The sequence below is a fragment of the Manis javanica genome, chromosome 16 (assembly GCF_040802235.1).
Source record: "Manis javanica isolate MJ-LG chromosome 16, MJ_LKY, whole genome shotgun sequence".
Taxonomy (NCBI): Eukaryota; Metazoa; Chordata; class Mammalia; order Pholidota; family Manidae; genus Manis; species Manis javanica.
The window spans coordinates 10,840,792-10,863,234 of record NC_133171.1 but is presented as its reverse complement, the minus strand read 5'-3'; the positions used below and the strand labels follow the sequence as shown (position 1 = coordinate 10,863,234).

General features: G+C 41.9%; 1 long non-coding RNA gene across 1 annotated transcript; it reads right to left on the bottom strand.

Moving 5' to 3' along the window:
- Window positions 1–4,816: 4,816 nt before the first annotated feature.
- LOC118971052 (uncharacterized) lies at window positions 4,817–18,945 on the bottom strand. The gene is made up of 4 exons (XR_005059310.2): window positions 17,164–18,945; window positions 8,799–8,863; window positions 5,081–5,135; window positions 4,817–4,906 (listed from the first exon to the last, which is right to left on the bottom strand). It is a non-coding gene; the product is annotated as an uncharacterized lncRNA (long non-coding RNA).
- Between the last annotated feature and the right edge of the window lie 3,498 nt (window positions 18,946–22,443).

Sequence of the window (22,443 nt, the reverse complement as noted above, 5' to 3'; positions counted from 1 at the left end):
AGAGAATTCCCAAGCTTGATAAAGGGCGTTTATGAAAAGCCCACAGCTAACATCAGACTCAGTTGTGCAAGACTGAAAGCTTTCCTCTAAAAGCAGAGATAAGGATGCCCATCCTCACTCTTGCTATTCGATGTTGCACTAGAAGTTCTGGCCAGAACTAGTGGAGAAGACAGAATGCTCAGGATACATTAGATGACAAAGGGAAGAATTATAAATATTCTCTGACAGGCTGCAATTAGAGCCATTAACCAGCAAGATGAAATAGAAGTATAAGAAAAGTTCTGCATTTAAATTAAAGGTACGAATGGAGGACTCAAGTAACAACATTGACATAAATAAAAACGGGAGGATGTTAGTTGACCAAAAGCTCCTAGCAAGTCAATAATGAGAACAACACAAGAGTGACGTTCACATGGGGAGAAGGAATGCTGTCAGTCAGGAGAGCCTGTGACCCCCAACCACATCTGCAGCCCTGTGTTTCCATCTCAATGTGGCTGCACAGGAGGGCTCACACTTGGGAGGAGCCTGGAAGCCATGATGCGGGAGAAATGGCTGAGGGCAGCCGAGAAGAGAGATTTAAGAGAAACCGTGTGGGTGCAGGTACTACATATGCAGCAGGCCGAAGGGTGAAATGTGTCCAGAAGAGACAGCTTTTCCAGGGCCAGCCAGACTATGGCTGACTTGGAAAAGTGAAGACCTAATCCTCTGGTTCATAAAAAGTAACTAGGAATCTGGATGACACGAAATCTTCCAACTTTCACACATTAGCAATGATCCTAAAAATTAAAGCCTTGTGCAGAAGGAATGAAATCCCCGACAGGAGTTTGCAACCTCTGCTGTGTTTGAACAGCTGAAGGGCCCATATGCCTGGGAACACATCCAGGGCTTGAAGCCACATGGAGGCGACTCTGATCATGTAGAAGGAGGCACGTCCTGACAACCACCCCTGGACAGCCATGGAAGACTGTTCCTTGTCCGAGTAGAGTATGTGCCGGCTGGAGCCCTGTAGCCAGCAGACAACCATCCCGCACTTGGGCTGCAGCAAGGTCGGACTGATGGGGTTGCCCATGCCAAGTCTGCCAGCCGTACACATAATAGGCTGCAGCCTGATAAAAGCACCTTTTCTTTTGATTACAAAATGAGTAAGTGGTTGGGAGGAAGGCAGAGGGTCTCCTAGGCAGCCAGAGGATGTGGGCTCCAGAAGCCATTGTTACTGGACACAGTCCCGCAAAGTGATGGAGAAAGAATACGTTTGAAATGTTTTCCTCTTAAAGTTGTCTGGATTTTTTTAAAAAAGGCCAAAAAAACTGTCACTATTGCTTCTTGGCTACCTGGCAAAAACAAAGCAGAGATGAGAGTTCAAGCTTTATTGTTCACAATTAAGAAAGGAATCATTTTGTGGTTATAATATACTTCCTCTCATTCATTTAGCATGAATGGTCAACAAATTAGTTGTGTGTACACATGTTGTGTCTGTGATTTCTCACTCATGCTTTCTAACAATAATTTACCCTTGAAAAAGTGTCCCAGTGAGTATCCTCAAAGTAACTGCAGCATGCCTCATTGGTGCACTGCTTAAAGGACAGTGTGTAAAAGGCAGATACACAAGAGCAGCATTATCTCCTGGGAATAATTACTTGTTCACTGCTATCTCCTCCTAGAATGTAAACTGTTTGGTTTAGCGCAGCATATGCTGAAAGAATTCTAACACTTTGAGTGAACTCTTCTGCCTTCAGCATCTTAACAACCAATTTTGATGTTAGAGACCAGCGATGTGAAAAATCCTTCAAATCAAAAATGGCATCAGGTATGCAGCAGGAAAAGGGATGAGGAGAGGAAGGGAGGGACACTTTCCATGACCACAGAGGGACTGGGGGCCTCCAGTCCCTCTGTCTCTGCTGGTGCCCAGACTGGCCTGAGGCTGGAGCTGGGCTATGACCTCTTCTGGTAGGCTGGTGGCGGAGCATTTGTTGCAGAGGTGGGATTTAATGCGTGCACAGTCCTTGCAGATTATTTAAAACTTTTCTGAGCCCTCAAATTTTGGTGCCCTATGGATAAAGGTCAATTAGCAAAGCTTAGGGCTTGGGGCCCCCCAGTAATTGTCAGTCAAATGGAAACATCTCTCTGTCCCCACCTGCTCCTGCTTGACTTAGGGAAAGGGAACTTCTAACCCCTAAGAAGTACTGGGAAGTACTTTTCCTTCTCTTCGTCTCTTCTCTAACTCCTTACAAGGATAGCTGCTTGTGCTCCCATTACTGGTTAGTGTCAAAGTACAAAAGGCATGGATTTGTGCTCTCCCACCTCTCTGCAGGGGGCTCTCCCAATGTCCCTGCTCTCATTGTTTTAAACAGCTTGGTCACAGGGTGTACCTGTCCTCTCTCCACCTAGGGTAAGACCAAGGAGCCAGGTGCCACCCCTGCTGGGGCAGGACTACAGCTGTCCTGCCTGCGAGTGGGTGGTAAATCAAGCTGAAGGCCATTTGGATCTTGGGCCCAAGCCAAGATTTTTTTTTGTATCATTAATGTACAATTACACTCTTGATATGTTATATGTTAGGTGTTTTATTTTGTACTCTTTTGTGTTTCCCTTGACTGATTTTATGGGTAGCTGATTTTATTTTGCCTTTAGTTAATGTTTGGTTGGTCTACTTTCTTTGCTGTCATTTTATTTTCTCCAGTGACATCTATTTAGCTTTAGGAGTACTTCCATCTAGAGCAGTCCCTTTAAAATACACTGTAGAGGTGGTTTGTGGGAGGTAAATTCCCTCAACTTTAGCTTATCTGGGAATTGTTTAATCCCTCCTTCATATTTAAATGATAATCTTGCTGGATACAGTATACTTGGTTAAAGGCCCTTCTGTTTCTTTGCATTAAATATATCGTGCCATTCTCTTTTGGCCTGTAAGGTTTCTGTTGAGAAGTCTGATGGTAGCCTGATGGGTTTTCCTTTATAGGTGATCTTTTTTCTCTCTCTGGCTGCTTTTCATACTCTATACTTGTCTTTGATCTTTGCCACTTTAATTATATGTTTTGGGGCTAGTGGCACATGTGTCAGCTGGGAGGACTAAGTCCCTTCCTGCTTGCTGGTTGCCTTTCCCATCTCTGCTGCCTGTGCTGCCTGGGAGCAGCCGTTGGGTTAATCCCCTGAACTTCTGTGGGTGGGGCAGCCCTTGGGATGGCCTAGGGCACTGGCGGGGGTCATGGGCAATCAGTGTGTGTTCTCCTGTGAGTATGGTGCCTCTTCTTGCTTTACGGACTCTTTGACAGTCTTTGCTGCCTGTGCCAAGCAACTGCACACAGGGGGTAGCCTCTGGGTTGACCCCCTTAGCTGCTGTGGGTGGGGCGGCCCTCGGGATGGCCTAGGACACTAGCAGTGGTTGCAGGTGAGCAGCATGTGTTTGCCCCAGTAACAGAGCCCCTATGTGGCTTCCAGAACTCTGCACCAGCTTTCTCTGCCTGTGCCAGTCAACTAGGTGCAGGGGGCAGCCTTTAGGTTATTCCCCTGAGCTTCTGTGGGCAGGGTGGCCATCGGGATGGTCTAGGGCACTGGCAGGGGTTATAGGCAATCAGCGCATGTTCGCCACAAGAGCAGAGCCCCTATGTGCCTTCCAGACTTTGTGCTGGTTTCCTCTGCCTGTGCCGGTCAACTGGGTGCAGGTGGCATCCTCTGGGTTGATCCCTTGAGCTGCCATGTGTGGGGCAACGCTTGGGATGGCCTAGGGCACTGGCGGGAGTTGCAGGCAAGCAAGTGCATGTTCGCCACAAGAATAAAGTCCCTTTGTGCCTTCCAGGCTCTGCACAGTCTCTCCACTGCCTGTGCTGGACAGCTGCGCACAGGGGGCAGCCTCTGGGTCTGGCCCGGTTAGCTGCATGCTGGAAGAAGACTGTGTGGTTGCTGTGGGCGGGGCTGCTCCCAGGCTGCTCTCTGACAATCGCCGGTTAGCTGGTTTCCTTGCAGGGAAATGAACAGCAGGGGCTTCAGAGCTGCACTGCCACCCAGGGAATTAGGGCACCTGAAGTTCCTTAAAGTTCCCAGCCGCATGGGCTGAGTGTGCCAGGATGATTTTGTCTACCTGTTAAACCCTTGTCCCTTTAAGACTTTTAAAGTGCCTGCTTTTCTTGTTCCAGGGCAGCAGGCTGTGAGGACCTATTTGCAGTCTTAGTCTCGGATTTTACTTTTCCATTTCTCTAATATCAAGTATACCATGTAATGTGTGTCTGTGCTCCCGGTGCAGATCACTAGGGCTGGTTATTAGCAGTCCTGTGCTTCCACTCCCTCCCCACTCTGATTCTTTTCCTCCCACCACTGAGCTCAGGTGGGGGATGTGCTTGGGTCCTGCCAGGTCACGGCTTTGTATCTTACCCTTTTTGTGAGATGCTGAGTTGTCGCAGATGTAGATATAGCCTGGCTGTTGTACTGTATCTTCTGGTCTCTCTTTTAGGAATAGTGGTATTTGCTATTTTTTCAAAATATATATGGTTTTGGGAGGAGATTTCCACCATTCTACTCATGCCGCCGTCTTGAGAATCTCCCCAAGCCAAGATTTTTAATCCAACTTCAGTAGTAAAGTTAACATGTTGATCCATATCTCATTTCTGTATCTATTTGTCAACTAATTCATAAAGCCATTCCAGGAGAGGGCTGTGATAAAGTCATAAACTCCAAAAACTATAATGGATTTGATTTTTCTCAAAAATTAAAGACATTTAAAAGTTGACAAATAAAGATCAGTGAGTACTTTTGCATAATAACTCTGCAAGGTTTTAATGAGGCTTGAGTTAGGCATGCCAGGTTTCATTCCAGAGAAGCCAGGAACTTTTATGTATTCTTGTCTGGAGGCAGTGTTGGGGTCTTTGCAGGATCCTGTTCATTGGCAGCTTTCATTCCCACCTGAGGTTTGAACCAACTAAAATACGACAGAAGAAGTGATAAATATTAATAAAGGGATGGCTTGTATTTGTAGGCATGTGTGGGCTTCCCCACCCATTCACGGACAATGTCAGAAGCCCCCCTCATGGGAGGCGTGTCTCAGCAGGACTCACAGCATGGAGGAGAAGAGGGACTGGGCTTGCGTTGGTACCTTGTTCTGAGGAAGCAGGCAGGTATGACATGGCAGCAGTTGCTCCTTCCAAGCTCTATTGGGAGGAGAAGGAGCTGTGAGAGCCACCAAGAGCATTACACATGGAATGTCACTGAATGTGGAAGGCACCCCAAAAAAAAAAAAAATACACAGTCCCCTTGTACGTGAGGAGCAGCGCAGACCATTACCTCTTACCTCCGGGTAGCTTGTCAGAGCTGTGAGCCAAGGACCTGGCTGGGTGAAAACCAGGAGCGAGAGCTGGACACCGTGAAGCCTGCGGGAGCTGTGGGGAAAAGCTCTCTGCACTGCTCACTAGCTGGCGGGCTAGCTCACTCTTGCTCCCCTTTTCAATGAAGTATTATTTACACATGGTAATGCACAGGATGGTGCACCTTTTACATGTAGACCCTCATATCACCTCCACTAGACTGAGATACATATTCTAGACCACTTCTCAAAGACAAGACAACCCACACCTTCTGCTGTCTGAGGAGTATCCTAAATATCAAATATCCAAGCCCACAGACAAATTTTTTTAAGTAAAAAAAATCAAATTACACCATTAACACTCAGTTCCATCACAAAATTTTCTTTCCATATTGGCACTTACAAGTATAATCCTTAAATTGTGCCCCCTTTATCAATTCTAGCAATAATTTCAAATTTTAAGTATTGAAAAATTAATTTTTAAGCTTAAAAATTCCATTTATCAAGAGATGTTATTCTTCCAGGGAAATGATTGTCTCTTCCAGGTGCTGCTTCCTCTTAAAGAGAAATTCGATGTTTTCTTTGCCCCATGGTGACAGCATCTGAGAATTGCCTCATCAGTGGGAGATTTCTCATGATTAGTCAACCAAGAACAGTCAGAGCACGAAGAAATGAATTTTCAAAAGGAAACCACTTCTCCAGGAACTATTTTTTTCCTAGAACACATTTAATGTTTTAGAGAAAAGCATATTGACTTTATAAATGGGTATGTTGTCCTTCAGTAATGTAAGTGGGATTCTTATGCTGAAGAATTTCTTATACTGATTTTAATCTAAGTTAAAATTTTAAATTATTCATTAAAAATGTTTTTTGATAAAAGTGCCCAATATACCTTTCCTTAAAAAGGCCCTGTGAGACATGAAATAGTTGAAATCTAGGGGAAGGATACCCTTGGCACAATAATATATATATATATATATAATTCTAATATATTTTTAAATGTCATATTATATATTTCATATGTATTAACATTTGTATTAACATTTGTATATGTCATATGTATTAACATTTATTAGTAAATGAATATATAGCATATATTTTAATGCAAATATATATAAAATAAATATACGTTAACATAAAATACTACAGCTTTCCCACCCCTGTGTGTTTGTACACTGCCCAGCTGGCTAAGAGTATCAATACCAGCTGAAAAGACCCTCCTTCAGGCACCCGCACCAAGACCAACAGGACCCAGACCTGCGCATCCTGGCTTTGACATGGCACTTGTTAGCCACGGCTTGGAGAATGCTAGTACTCAAGCACAAATCAGGTCAAACTACCAGCACAGGGGCACTAATTTAGGTAATATGGAGCAAATAACTTGGTAGACAAACACAAAGCTCATCTGTGAACATATTCCCATCACAGCCAGGCTTCTGTTCTCTACCTCAGTAATAATTAAACTGTCTGTGGCCTAATTTATGCCTTTGCTCTTAGTTCTCCTCTTCAGCTCTGAGGGACAGGACAGTCTTTAGTTGTTGAGCATGGATGATATAATGGCAACCAAAGACTGATTCTCCAGAACCCTGAGCTAGGGATCCCTTTGCCTTTAGCTGACAGTGGATAGTTGAGTCTCCTTGTAAAGTTAGGGCAATGGATGAGAGGCTAGGTTGGGCTTGTTTCAGTGCTAATGTCCACAATTAGCCATTAGAAACTTCTTTGAACTTTAAAGTCATGCCTAGTAGAAAGCAAACTGCAAAGGGCTCTCCCTGCCCACCTTGGCTGCTCTTGGTCAGGGTCTTGTATAGTTAAAGAAATGAGAGAAGCTCTAAGAAAGACCTCTCAGTCATTGAAATCTCAAAAAAGAAGTCATTCTATTATCACTTCTTTATTCTCTGATGCCTTATAAGAAACCACATTTGTTCTAGGAGCCATGTTCAGCTTTACTGTCTATTCCATGGTGTAAATGCACAGTACCTAGTGGCATGTTTCACTGCCTTCTCTGACCTTCTATTTCAAAATTGTGCAGCTCGTTCTCTTGGACTAATATTCTTTTGGTTTCTTTTTAAAGCTCAAAGTGGGGTTTGCTTGGTGAGCCTTTTCCTATAATTCCACTCTCAGTTGATCAGATTCATTGTGCATTTGTTCAAAATGCATGCGCTGAGTACCTACCCAGTCTGGATTATTGCCCAGCACTGAGAGATAAGCAGCCAGCACTGGTCATGGGCCTCCAGCCAGGCTGGAGGCCAGGATGTCTTTCCTAGGCATGTGTCCCCAATCCCATTCCCGGAGTGGAAGGGTGAGAGTCTGTATTTGTATGACATACCCTCCCCAAATCCACTCCACTTAGCCACAGAAGATTGGATGGAGGGTAGGGGGAGACTGGCTGACACAAAATTGTCCAATTACAATACCTTCCTAGGAATTCGGAATTGAGATTGAGAGAGAAAGAGTTTGTCTCCCTCCATATAAAATAGTGTGGTTGCCAAAGCTCTTTTCTGCCAAGTAGCAGCTACTCCAAAGATGAAGAGTGAAGCAGGCTTACAAGGGGAAGTGGCAGTAAAGATGGAGAGAGATGCTCCCCTCCACACCCAACTGAATATCCCTTGTCTCTCACTGAGTCCCATTTGTGTCCCTGCTCATTTCTTTCAGGAAGCACTCCACCTGCCTGTGTCACCACAATGAGCAGTGAGTTAGCCCCCAGTGTGCTTCTGCTGCTTACAGTCAGGAGTCCTAAGATGGTATCCTTGCCCTTAAGCACAGCTGCACTTAGTAAGACAGACTAGAGAATACATTACTGAGTACTTCACAGTGTAGCAGGACCCTGAGTGCCTGAGCCAGGTCTTGCAAGTGTTTTATTCATCCTCGTCCCCCAGGCATCCCGCAGGAGCCAGGAGAATGTATGTTCACTCCACACTTGACCAAGTGAAGGAAGGGCAGCGGGATCCGGAGCAGGTTATTTAACCACTCTTTCCCAGGTTCCTCATTAGAAAGGGCCCTTAGAAATAATTTGGGTTAAGTGTTTCTAATACAGAAGAGGAAGCTAAGGCCCAGAGAGGTAAACACCATTTGTCCAAGGTCACACAGAGAGTTAGCAGCAGAACTGAAACTGTAATTCACATCTCAGAGCTCTGAAGCCAGTCTTCTTTCCACTGCCCATGACACCCTCTTCCTGCTGAACCAACTCCCAGTGACCTCAGTGGGTAACACAGCCAAATGCCCCCAAGGAAGCCTCCCCTCTTTAAAACTTCCTCACGGTGAGCTCATAATTCAGCCAACATATGGAAAAGCTCCTGAAAAGGAAATTCCTGGTGCCGGTCATCACTGGGCATGGCTAGCCACAGACACCATTCAGCACATGGGGGAGGAGCTGCCCAAAGCTGACGTCACCAAACACCCAACATGAGGTAACCAAGACAATCCACAGAGGGACTTCTTGGTTTCATTGTCCAGTGAGATGGGGTTTTTCTCTGCCCTTGCCAGTAAGAAGAATAAATGAAGAATTAATTACCCCAGTGCCGATGAGCAAAATGTGCTCTTAAATCCAATGATGTGAAAGGCATGTCTGAGTGGGACCTAGAAAGGACATAAAAAGAAAATAAATGACCCTACTAATCAGCACACACAGACTAAAAAATCTACAGTACAGAAGAAGGTAAGGGTTGATGAACACAGGATTTAGGGCAGTGGTCACCATCCTAAGTGTTGGGTAGGGAGAGACAGAGATATAAAATGGCTTTCAGGAACATAAAATTCAATTACTGCCAAAATATTGGCTTCGGTATTGGCAGTGATGGCTGATGAGGTCATGAGTGTTCTTTACATTATTAGAAATAAATGAGTAGATTGATAAAAGAGCCACCTATGGACGAAATGTGAAAGTGTGTCATGGACTAAGGGTTATCAGTAATCCAATTGTGTGCCCTAAGGTCCATGGAAGAGAAAGAAAGGGCAAGAGCAAGTCATGGCATCAAAGTAATGTCTCAAACTGGAAAATAAACATTTCATGATATTCCAAATTTTTTTGAGTTTTGTTATTAATTTGCCTGTTGTCAGATATAATATGAAAGTCTGTTTAATTAGTTTAATATATAAAGTTAAGCAATGCATGATGGTTAAGTGTTAGCCTTACTTTATAGAATACGTTATCAGACACAATAATGCCCGGCCTGCTTGTCTAGAAGACACTGTACAATAAATGTGGGCTTTACAATAATCAGACTGACATGTTAAAACTTGCTTTAGTTTCAACTGGAAATAATTGAGGACAGGTTTTTTCAGGTCCTTCAGTGTTTTTTTAAATAGACAGAAATGTATGTCTCTAAGACTTTCTGAAATAGGGTTCAAGAAGCAAACAAAACTAATAAGGAAAACAAGTGCCAACTGATGGAGAAGTTTGAACATGGGTTTTGAATAGCAACAACTCTTTCTGTTAGTGCTTTATGCTCTAGTGGTAGTTGATTGCCCACCACTTGATGAAATGAGCATCTATGCTCCATAATCCACCCTAGAGATCATTGCTTTGCTAAAAACATTGACAGAAATTAAACAAATGCAATGCATTACAATTTGGGGGCTCCTGATGAAGGAAATATAGGAATCCTTTGTGTTATTTCTGCAAGCCTGAAATTATTTCAAAGTAACAAGTTTTCAAATAAATAAAGCAAAAATTTAATATATGCATTGGAATGCCCACAAAGCAAGACTGGTGATGAAACTGAAAGACTCATTCAGAGACTTAGACATCAGTAAGCAAGTATTATTTTTATAAAGATAAAGAAAAACAACTATTAAGAGAATGTAAACAAATTACAGAGGTGAGTTTAAATGACTACCCCAGGCTTGTATATAATTAACTGTAAAATCACAAGCCAGAATCCAGATCATGGAGAGACTGCTGGACTTCCTTTAATGATCAACAGTCCTGTGGTGTGGCAAGGAGCATTCAGAATGAAGCCAGATGCACTGAAACCTTTCAGGGGCAACTGTTAGATAATTTTTGTGCAACCAGTTATTTAGATGGAATAAAGATAAGAAAGAGAAACTTCTTGGTAAATAAAATACCCCAGTTCTGGGGTGGTTGAAGTAGAGTTGGACGGAATGGCCTACAGAAAAAGCTGTTAAATCCCTCAAAAGGTAGTGCCCCATGGGCACTGGAAAATTCAAATCCCAAGATGGGGCAATACCAGGAAAATGGTATCTTTGCTAACATAGGTTTTTCTCAGTGCAGTTTGATGCCAAGTTAAAGGGGTATTTTTATTGGTGGTGATGGTAGTTAGCTTTTGTTTTTTAAAGTATATAAGAGGAAAAAATTGCTCATCTAATATCAACAGAATTGAGAATCGAGACTTCTGTCACAAGGATGAATGGCGCTCTTTGCTCAATCTCTTCTGGAATTAATATGAAAATCATAATCTTTGTACTTAGTTCTTCATGAAAGTGGTCCTCCATAAATAAATGTGAGATGTGATTCAGAAAGAAAGGAGAGAAACTTGAGATTAACTTTCGTGGAAGCAATAGCATTTCTCTTTCTCTGAACAATTCTGAGGAAGGAAATGTAGAATTTCATGTCCTCAATTCTGCTGAAGTTATGAATCATCACACCTTTGCTAACAGTCACTCACTGTAAGGGCTCATGGGCCAGGCCCAGTACTGAAATTTGTTATGTCTACTTTTTATTCATGTGGCCCAGAAAAATGGACTCAGATCTCAACGGGGCAGTCTCCCTGCTCCCCACTCTCTCACATCTCTCTTAGTTGAGTTGTTTTCATGAGGAGAAGCAGTAAGTAGAAGGAGACCAGATGTATGAAAAGAAACAATGAGATAACAAAATCTGCAAAATGTAAACAAGTCTGCAATTTGTAAGCAAATACTGTAATACTGTCTTTCTCATTTTTCCTACAGTCACTGTCGGGAGATGAGCCTAAACAATAAGGAGAATGGGTGACAAGAGCCGGGGAAAGAAATTCCAAAGTAACCTTTCTCTTTTAACATCTGTGCACCAGAAACAAACTATCAATATTGACAAAAGAATAGAGAACCTGAATAGACATATAGCAAATGAAGAGACTGTATTAGTAATGAAAAAAACTATATTATATTAGCAATAAAAATACTCCCTACAAAGAAAAGTACTGACTGTTGGCCTCACTAATGAATCCTACCAATGTTTAATCCCACAGCTATCACCAATCCCTCACAAACTCCAAAAAAAAAGAAAAGGAGGAAACACTTCCCAACTTCTATAAAGCCACTGATAGCAAAACCTGACAAACACAATGCAAGAGAAATACAGACCAATAATCCCTTATGAATATAGACACAAAAATCCTCAATAAAATGCTAACAAACTGACTCTAGCAACATATGAAAAGGATTATACAAGTGGAACTTATCCAAGGAGTAAAAGGTTGATTTAACATCAAAAAAGCAATCAATGTGATACATCATAATAATAGAATAAATAACAAAATACATGGTCATCTCAATAGATGGAGAAAAAAGACTGTAAAAAATGCAACACCCTTTCATAATAAAAACAGCCAAGAAACTATGAATAGAAGGGAACTTCTTTGACTTGATGAAGACTATCTACAAACAATTCAGAACTAACATTATACTATATGGTAAAAGACTGAATGTTTTCCCTCTAAAATCAAGAACAAGAAAAGGATGTCCATTCATACCACTTCTATTCAACATTGCACTGGAGGATCAAGCCTGGACAATAAGACAAGAAAGAGAAGTAAGGCATCCTGATTGGAAAGAAAGAAGTAAAACTCTCTCTGTTTGCAGATGACATGATATTATATGTAGAAATCCTAAGCAAGCCACAAAAGTTACTATTAGATCTAATAAATGAGTTCATCAAGATTTCAGAATACAAAAGTTAACTGGATCTATACACAAGCAGTAAACAATCTGAAAACAAAAACTGAGAAAACAATTCCATTTATAATAGTATCAAAAAGAATTAAATACTTAGGGATTAATTTAAAATATAAGAAACGTAAGACTTGTACAGTGAAAACTGCAAAACATCATTGAAAAAAATAAAGACCTAAATTAATGCAAAGAGATCCCCTGTTCATAGATTGGTATACTTAATATTTACTATTAAGATAGAATACTCCCAAAATTGATCTACAAAGTCAATGCAATTAGAATTCTCACTGGCCTTTTTTTTTTTTTTGGCAGAAAACTCATATGGATATGTAAGGGACCCAGAAGAGCCAGAAAATCTTGTAAAATCAGAACAAAGTTGGAAGACTCACGTATCCTGATTTCAAAGCTTACTACAAAACTACAGAAAGCAAGATGGTGTGGTACTGGCACAAGGATAGACATACAGATCAATGGAAAAGAACTGAAAGTCCAGAAATAAACCTTCTCATTTGTGGTCAATAGGTTTTGACAAGAGTGCCAAGACAATTTAATGGTGAAAAAAATTATCTTTTCAACAAATGGTGCTGGTTATCCACATACAAAAGAATGAAGTTGAACTCCTTCCCTATATACACAAAGATGAACTCCACTATATACCCATTAACTCAATATGGGTCATAAACCTTCATGTAACTACCAGAGCTCTAACACTCAGAAGAAACCATAGGAGTAAATCTTCACATCTTTGAATTAGGCAAAAGCTTCCTAGATACAACACCAAAACACAAGTGACAAAAGAAAAAATAGATAAATTGGACTTGACCAGACTTTAAAACTTTTGTTCTGCAAAAGACACCATTGAGAAAGTGAAGAGAAAACCCATATAATGGGAGAAATATTTGTAAATCATATGTCTTATAAGGGACTTACATCCAGAATAAATATAGAACTTTTGCAACTCAATTATAAAGAAAAAATAACCCAAACTTTAAAAAAAACGACAAAGGATCTGGATACACTTTTCTCTGAATAAGATACGTAACAGGCAGTAAGTTATGTTTGAAATCATTAGCCATTAGGGAAATCAAATCAAAATCTCAATGAGATAATATTTCACACCCATCAAGGAGAAAAATAATAAATGTTGGCAATTATATGAGAAATTGGAACCCTCTTACTTTACTGATGGGAATACAAAATGATGCGGCCACGTTAGAGGTCAGGTGGCAGTCCTCCACAATATAAACATAGAGTTCTTACAATGACTTAGAAATTTTACTCCTAGGTAAATACTCAAGAGAATTGAAAAGATATACATACGTCTACACAAAAACTTGTATTTGAGTGTTCATAGTAGCAGCATTTTTTATAATAACCAATGAGTGGGAACAACTCAAATGCCCATCAACTGATGAACGGATAAACAAAATGTGGTCTATCCATAAAATGGAATGTTATTCAGCCATACAAATGAATGACGTGCTGATACATGCTACCACACAGATGAACTTTGAAAACATGTTAAGTGAAAGAAGTCAAACAAAAGAAAGGCCACATGTGTGTGAATCACGTCTGTAAAATGTGTAGAATAGGAAAATCCATAGACACAGAAGGTATATTAGTTGTTGCCAGGGACTGAGGGGAGGGGAAACAGTGAGAGATGATAATAAGTAAAAGAGAGTTTTTTTGAGGGATGATAAAAATGTTCCAAATTAGATAACAGTGATAGTTACAAAACTTTTTGAATTTATTAAAAGCCACCGAATTTAATATTTTTAAAGGTTGAATTTTTTAATCTATAAATGATATCTCAATAAAGCTGTTACATAAAAAAAGCATGCGTGTTTCTCTTGTGTCTCTCTTATCCTGGCCTTTATCTGTACATGTCCTATGACTCTCCTTGTCTCCACCACAGTCACTCCCTGAGGAGCATTTTTCACTTTTTTCCAAATGTTTGGAAAATTCAAGTTCCTCTGTATACAGTAATAAACTTCACCAACGACGTCCCATGCTAAGATGTAATTATGCTTTCTCCCTTATGTCAGACAGAGCTTAATGGGCTGAGGTATTCTAAGGCCTATGCTTGAAGGTCACACACATTGCAGAAAAGGTGAGAATCTGAAGGTGACTCAAGAAGTCTCTGCTGCAGCTGGAACCAAGAGCATGGGTGAGACTAGGAACAGGGGCCGTCCTTTCTTCCACAGAGCCATCACTGTCATGGCTGGTACAGTCAACATGAGAGGCATGAGAGAGCGCTGGTTTGTGTGTGGGGACATGTTCTATAAGATGTAGGCGAGACTCAGAAATCATCAGAGCCCTGCTAAGTGGAACCTCAGCCAGATGTGAGGTTTGCTTCCTTCACCTTTGGTAGAGGCCAATCAGAAAAACAGAAGTTTGTATCGAGATTGTTTTTCCTTCAAACCCTGAAGCTAACCAACTAAAAGTAAAACAAAGAAGTTCAAGCTCCTATTTAAACTAAATTCCCAGTCCCTCAGGATCCTCAGGAGAAACAGGTCAGATGGTACCAGAGACACTGCAGGGTCCTTCAGCATCAAAGAAAAATTTTCTAAGGTGATGTTAACTAACATTTTACAGCAAGAGTCAAACCAAAAGTCTAATTCCTGGCTCAAGTTTCCTACAATACTGCACTTCTCTCCTCTTGATGTTTCATAAAAACTTTCAGAAATGAGAGCTTGAAGAAACCCAGAAACAGAGAGAAACATGGTTGTCGGCTGAGTTTGAATTTAGCCCAGAAAATTCCATTATCACTTAGGGTTTTACTCTGTATAAATTTGTGCAGTGAGTGTATATGTGTATATATACACACACATGCATACTCTATATGCATATACATACATATATATATATACACATATACATGCACACACACATTAGATTGAATGATTTGGATTTGCTGATATTTGGCCATTTTAACATATAAGATAGAAATTTCATGTGGTTCAACCTAAAACACCACACACACAAATTGTGAAAGAGAGTATGCATATATAATTATCTCAAACCAGTATCCAAGAGATTGGGTTTCCAGACTTCTCATAATGAAGCTATTTATTTTATATCACCAAGTTTACTTGATATCTTTTCCTTCTGTCAGATAATCTAGGTTCATTATGGGCCTGTGATTTGAAAGCCTGGTTTTAGGCTTTGATCCACATAAGAAGCTAACAAGGCTATGTGAGGGAGTTAAGGGTGTTCTGGTGATGAAATGTGCTAACGGGTAAAATAAGACTCTCATACATATATAAAATGAATGTATGTTAAAGATTTTATTTTACTCATTAGTTAAATGAGGGAACCAGTAAAATGTTACAACTAGTTCAATGGAAAATTCCAGGAACCAATACATATATAGGAAGGGAATAAGAAATTATAACATGAATATACAAATAGTCTTAAGACTGTTCTTCTGTAGAACCATGATCAATTCCATTCCATTCATATGGACGACTATCATTTGAGATATATATATAGAACCACCCACTTTCTTTTCCCACTTCAAAGTCTTTCACAATTGTTCATGCCAAATGACTAGTGAGCAAGGCAGGCCCCAGAATGCCACAGGATGCCTCATTCTTGGTTATTTTCACCATTAATAGAACCAAGAGCATATGTAATACTATGTCTCCCATGGTTGGAGTAACACTGTTAGTAAATTTTTTAAAAAGATGCTCAAAGTGAATTATCTTAGACGGGAGGTTAGCTTTCGTTTGTGCAACAATTGGGAGAACATGAAATCATTTGGAGGGGGCTGGACATCATCCGAGGGAAGTTTGAGTGATGTTTACTTATAACAAAAACAGAGGGAGTTTCATACACTGGGAGAAAAATGATCGGGCCTCTGGAAAACTGGGTGCTTGAATAGCTATGCAATAGCCAGTGGTCTGTCCACACCTGCAGAGGGAGAGGTGCAGGGCAGAATGCCACGGAGCACCCTGCCAGGGAAGGGGGGAAGTGGAGATGGGCAGGGGCACCTCTTTGCTGCACATTATCTCCCCTATCCTTACTGCAGCTCTGGGCAGAGGTGGATGATTAACACATTTAAGAGGAAGGGAAACAGGGGCTTGGGGAACTTAAGATGCCATGAAAAGGAAGCAACGGAGGCAGGGTTTGTCTCAGTCCATGTGATTCTGATGAATGACAACCGCTCTGTCATACAAGGGAGGCACAGGACCCAGGCCCAACCTATACTGCTTTTAGGGACCTTGAAAATGCTTCCTTTTAGTTTCTTTTAAAATCAAAATATAATAATAGTGAGTATATAATAATGAATCCAGCTTAGATTTTGTTATTATATCAATACAACCATAAAATAATTAATTTTTTATATGTAAAGGACCCACGAAGGCAATAGTCTTTAGCTGCATCTCAGAGGCCGCCTGTGCTCCTTTATTCTTGCTATGCACCCAGTGCCAGGCCCCAGGACTGCTCCTTCACCTTCGCTTAAGCCAACCAACCCCTCCCAGTTCCCTCCTCTGGAAAACACAGTTCTTGGAACTTGTTCCAAGCATCAGAATAGCTGTTCTGTCTCTAATATTCTTTTTTTTAACTCCTGGTCAAAAGCCACAGAGAAATAGGAAAAAATGGAACTGTGGGATTGACTGGGGCAATTCAACCGATGGCTTTTAAAATGATGAATAGTTATAAGCCATTGTTCACATTATTGTCCAAACCAGTGAATATGTGCAGTGAGCAGGATGCTGTGACAATGACAGTGAGGCTGCAGGTGCCTAGGTTCGCTGTCCCCACCAAGACTCCCTGGTACTCCAAAGCCCTGTGCTGAACAGGTCTGCTCACTGTCACCTCACTTCCTCTTGGGCAGGGGTGATCAGTCAAGACCCTCCAGAGCCTAGGCATGTAGGGTGCACATGTGTCCAGAGGGAGGAAGCTGTGACACTGTTCTGAGATGTGACCGAAGGGAGTGTGGTGGAGGTGAGACATCCCCAACCAGAAATGAGAAGAGAGATTCTGACCTTTGCTCCGACAATCACTGGTTGTTCAGCCTTGCAGTATCGGCCACTTCATCTCTCTGAGCCTCAGTTTTCTTATTATAAAATAAGGGCTTGGATCAATCCACCTTTAATATTATATGATTCTAAGTAGAAAAGTGTGAAAGATAAAGATAAATGTTAAAATATTTAAATGAATTTGACATTTGCCCCGTTTACCAAACCCCCATCCATATCCTCTTCCAAGGAGGACCCTCTCAATCAATCCAATTCAGAAAGCTGCCCTCAGAGTATCAGTGAAATTTGTGCATACCTAAAAGAAAATAAAGCACGTATTAGTTTTCCTTCCACTAACTTAACAAAGGCAATGAAATTCCCTAGCACATGGGTTGCCCTTGAAAATAGAGACTATGATTCAGTCTGTGAGACATGGCAGTGTTTTCCAATGCCAGAAGGTGGAAGAGACATATTCCAGTTGAAATGAAAATGGAGGGAACTCTGGGATAAGTTATTTAACTATGGAAAGTAAGATGGGGTTCTAAGAAGTAACCTGCAGCTGATAACGTCACAGACAAGAACTAGCTTTGCTTCCGCCTGGCCCCTGGAATGCCAGGCTGTGACCTTGGTCAAGAGTCGACTCTAAAGGAGGGATCAACACATGGTATTGTCGGTATCATGGAAATTCCAGTTGCCATCAGCTCCAGGTCCAGAGCAGTCAAAGATTCACCTGCAGATGCGCTGCTGTCAGATGGCTCTGGACCTACAACTAGGTCTGCAGACACTAGACCTGCAAACCACGTAAGGTGGTGACCTCTCTGGGTAGTTATGGAATAAATCTTTTGCTATGTCTGCAAAAAGGAGGAGATGAAAACCAGTCCTAGAAGAATTAACACAGCTGGAATTCTGGTGTCATCTTCACCACAACTCACAGTAATAACTGCAGAGTTTATACATATAGCTTCTATATCTGACTAAAGGACAATTAATTTAAAAGAAGAATAGACATATGTACATTTTGATTTGATTAAGATTTTAAGATCAACAGATCAAAATATAAAAATTCAAACCCCAAATTGAAGCATCTCCTCAGGTTAAATAAATGTATTATTGTTTCCACTTTTTCAACATCAAGTGGCTTTTCATTTCTGTGAGGTACATTCTTCCAAAATTCAATGTAGTTAATAATAATATAATGATACATAGTCAGAGTCCCCTCCTCCTTTGCTAAGAGACTTTACTAAGAAATAACCAGCAGCTGATACCTCACAGCCAAGAACTAGCTTTGCCTCAGCCTGACTTTTTTCCAGCTATGACTTTTTCTTCAAAATCCTTTACAGTGTACATATTTTACATGCTACCTTTCTGTATGTGCAGTGCCTTTTGCTCTACCATTCTCTCGCTTGTCGGTTTAAACACTACCTTCACAGGTTTGATCTCAGCTTTGTACAATTTCTATATTCTTGGATTCTAGTGCTGCCAATGATTAGTAGAATCTGTCTGGTTTATGTGTTCATGAATCTAGTGATTCATTTCACAGAAAGAATGATGGGGAGGGATTGGACAATCAAGGCGAAAGTGAGTTTACTATTCACTGAAAATGGTGTGTAGTAGATGATGGGGTTTTGTTTGTTTTGGGGGGACGTTTTTGTTCTTTGGGAATTCATTTCAGATTCAGCAGGAGCTGTTATCTTTAGCCTTCAGTTTAGAACAGGTGTGTGAAACACAAATGGTTTCCATTTCTGTGAAGCTCATTGATCAAGCTTCTGAAAAGCCCTCAGGGCTGGGTGCTGTGCTGTCTTCTATTGGGCTTCCTGCTGGAGGGAACATTTTGATGGAAAGAACAAAACATTCACAATTATTGCAAGTTTCACGGGCCATCCAGTGAATTTTTTTTTAAATTCTGGTTATAAATAATATAGATATAGAAAATATATTATAAATATTTTAGAAAAAGGAAAATGTTTAAATTGCCTTTAATCTAGGGCAGTATTAACATTTCAGTGCTTAGTGGGGTTTTTTTAGCCTTTTTTTTTCTATTCGTATTACATGATATAAATATTAGTTTTTACAAAAGCAATGCTATAAATATTATTTTTATTATGTATTTTGTAATACATCACTGACTTTTTATGTGGTTAAATATTCTTTTACAACAAATTTAATGGCTACATGGTTCCTCCATTGTAGGGAAGTCCCCTAATTTGGGGTATTTAGAGCTTTTCCAATTATTCACTATTTGAACAGTATTTTAATAACTACGATGTACATACATTTTGTGTGTACCAGTCTTTTTAAACATAGAATTAAAACCTTTACAAGTAGATTTGATGGGTGTTCAAAATGTGCAAGATTTGTGATGCCTGTTGCCAACGTACTTGCCACAAGGACTATATACAATTTATATTCTTACCGTTAGCGAGTGAGGACGTCCACTGTCCTGCAATATGTCCAGGACTCAGAGATGGGTGTGTGTGTGTGTGTGTGTGTGTGTGTGTGTATTTATCAATATTATGGGCAAAAAATGGCATTTCACTTTTGTTCTGTTGATCCCTTGGAGACCTGTAGAAATATGAAAGAAGATGAAAAATCAAGTAGGCTGCTGGCAACTTCAGAACTCACCTTCTCCTTTGTCACCTCCTTAAATCACAGGATTTAAGAGTGAGTTTTCACTGCCTTTTCTGATGTGAATAACTTCTCTCTTGGAGCCTCAAGTGTCTCTCAGTGCAGTGGCAATGGGGGGCAGGGGAACAGCCACAGGGTGAAAGGGAATTACCAAGAAAGCAAAAATAGAAATGGTATGTCTGAGAAGATGGCCCAGGGCAGCTCACGGGGTTTCTGGGTGCCCAGCAGGGCACCAGCAGCCAGCAGTGGAGGGATTTCCTGTACACCTCAGAGGGGTCAGAGGGCAGGGCTGTAGACAGCAAGGATGGCTTTCACACCTGAGCACGGTCCTAGGGTGGGAGGGGGTAAGCACCTGATTTGGATGAAAACAAGTTTCTGCCAACAGGTGAAATGAATACAAAGAGAAATTGATTCCAGTTATAGAAAGAAAGTTCCATTATTGCCCCACAGGTCTGAGGTCAGAAATACAAACGTCCTACTTGATTGCAACAAGTCTTCTTATAGCCCTCTCTTTTTCCATCACCATTCCAGGTAAAATGCCCCAGAGACGGAGGTTTCCAGAAGCATGGAGAGAGGGCTGGGGGTTGAAAGACATAGGTTGGGGGGTTTTTCCACGTGGCTGTTTTTGTTTTTTCAACATTTCTCTTTCTACCTTGGACTGATGGACCCCGATTCTCTAATTCTATTTCATCAATCTCAGGCGAGCCGAGTATTCTAGCTCTCCTCTCCCCCCTTTGCCGAGAGAAGTTTCTCTCTCTGTGAAACGATTAACCACAGCCCCCTACAGCTTCAGTGTGTGGGTGGGGGCCTTGTCCTGGGTGAGTCTGTGTGAGATAAGTTTCTTTTCTGCTCTGTGATGTCTGAAAAAGTGGAAAATGAGGACTGGAGAGAGAGATCACAACAGGTGGAGGGCAATTAACTCCCAAGAGGAAGTCTCCAAAATCTTCCTTTCCTTTCTTTTCTGCTTCCTTTTGTGAATGGGAAAACATTCACTTATGTTCACTAATCAGGGTTTGGGAAGATAACCCGGAGATAAGATTCTCTTCAGGCTTCTTTGGGTTCACTGTGGGAAAGGAGAGAGAACATGAGAAGGAGATTGTCTTCCCCATAAGCTCTCGTGCCTTTCTGATTTGGGAACGACTTAACTGCCACGTTGATGACGTAGGTGCAGTGCCACCCATGAGGCTGGCACCCCCACCCCCAGCCCCTCTGTGGTAACTGCCTACCTACCCGCCACCCTTTGGTGCAGGCAGTATCATGCTGGGACTTTAAGCCTTAGAGGAACAGGAAGGGGGGGGGACAAGAGAGGAGTCTGGGGTGATCAGTACCAAGCAGCAAACACTAGGTACTTTGAAGTGCGGGGCTTTATGGACTAGTTGTTTCTGGACACACGTGTACTGGCCATGTGAGGGCACCACCTCACCCCTGCCTCCCTGGCTTCCCTCTGTCTCCACCTGTCTGTCTCCCCTACAGTCTAGGTTCCCCCAGGCAACCCTCCCATTTGCCAAATCATCCATGTTATTTTGGTCATCCTGTTAATAAAGATTCCTGGCCAAGAGTCTGGGAGAGCAAATGCAGCCCCCCCCGAGCTGCTGAGGAGATGGTCTGGGGCCCTCAAAGGAGGGGCCACACCATGCACCTTTGAAGCTGTCTGTGCTCCTGTGATGGCCTCTTAGGGCTGTACCTGTGCAGAGTCAGTTCACAGGGTTCAAACTCAGACCCCACTGCTTTGCTGTATGTCTTTAAGAAAGACACCTTCTGTGAGTCTCAGGTTCCTTTTAGGAGAGACAGTGGCAAGGGACGGGGATCCCCTGGGGACAGGGAAACACTGTCCCGTCTGCCTCACACACGGGGATAACATAAGCCAGATGAGGTTTGCAAAGCTCTTCACCTGAGCTGTTCTTCTACCCTTACAATTATTAAGCCTTTTCCGACTTGACTTGCATTTCTAGGATCAATCTTTCCGTGGGGCTGTGCGGGTCGGTGTGCTGAGCCGGCCCACCTGCTCAGGCGCCAAGCTGGGAAAGGAAGCCCACCCTCCTTGAGCGGCGCCGGCCTCCTCCCCCTTCCACTGTGTCCTGCCAGAACAGCAGCGGGGGGCATGTGCCTCAGGCCACTGCCACCCCTCATTTGGGCTTAGGGGGGCAGCGCAGAGCAGGGAAGAAGCATGACATTTTGGAACCAGGAAGACCTCAGTTTGAATCTCGGCTGAGGGGACTTGGGCACATTTGCTACCTAATGAGCTTTGCATCCTAGGGCTGCCATAAAAAATCACCACAGACGTAGGTTAAAACAATAGAAACTCATTACCTCACCATTCTGGAAGTCAGGGTTCAAAATCAAGGTGTTGGCAAGTCTATGCTCTCTCTTCCCTGGCTTCTGGTGATTGCCAGCAATTCTTGGCATTCCTCGGCTTGGATTGGAGCACTGTCTCCAACCTCTGCCTCTTGTCACCACAAGGCCATCTTCTCCCTGTGAAGAAGCTCTTCTTACAAGGACACCAGCCATATTGGATTAGGGGCCCACCCTACTCCACCAAGACCTCATCTTACTGTGACATAATGGCCATAGTTCCAAATAAGCTCACATTCTGAGGTAGAATTTCAAATATGCCTTTTTGGGGAACATAGTGCAACCCTTAACAGTATCCTTATCATAAAATGAGGCTAATGGTTCTCCTTT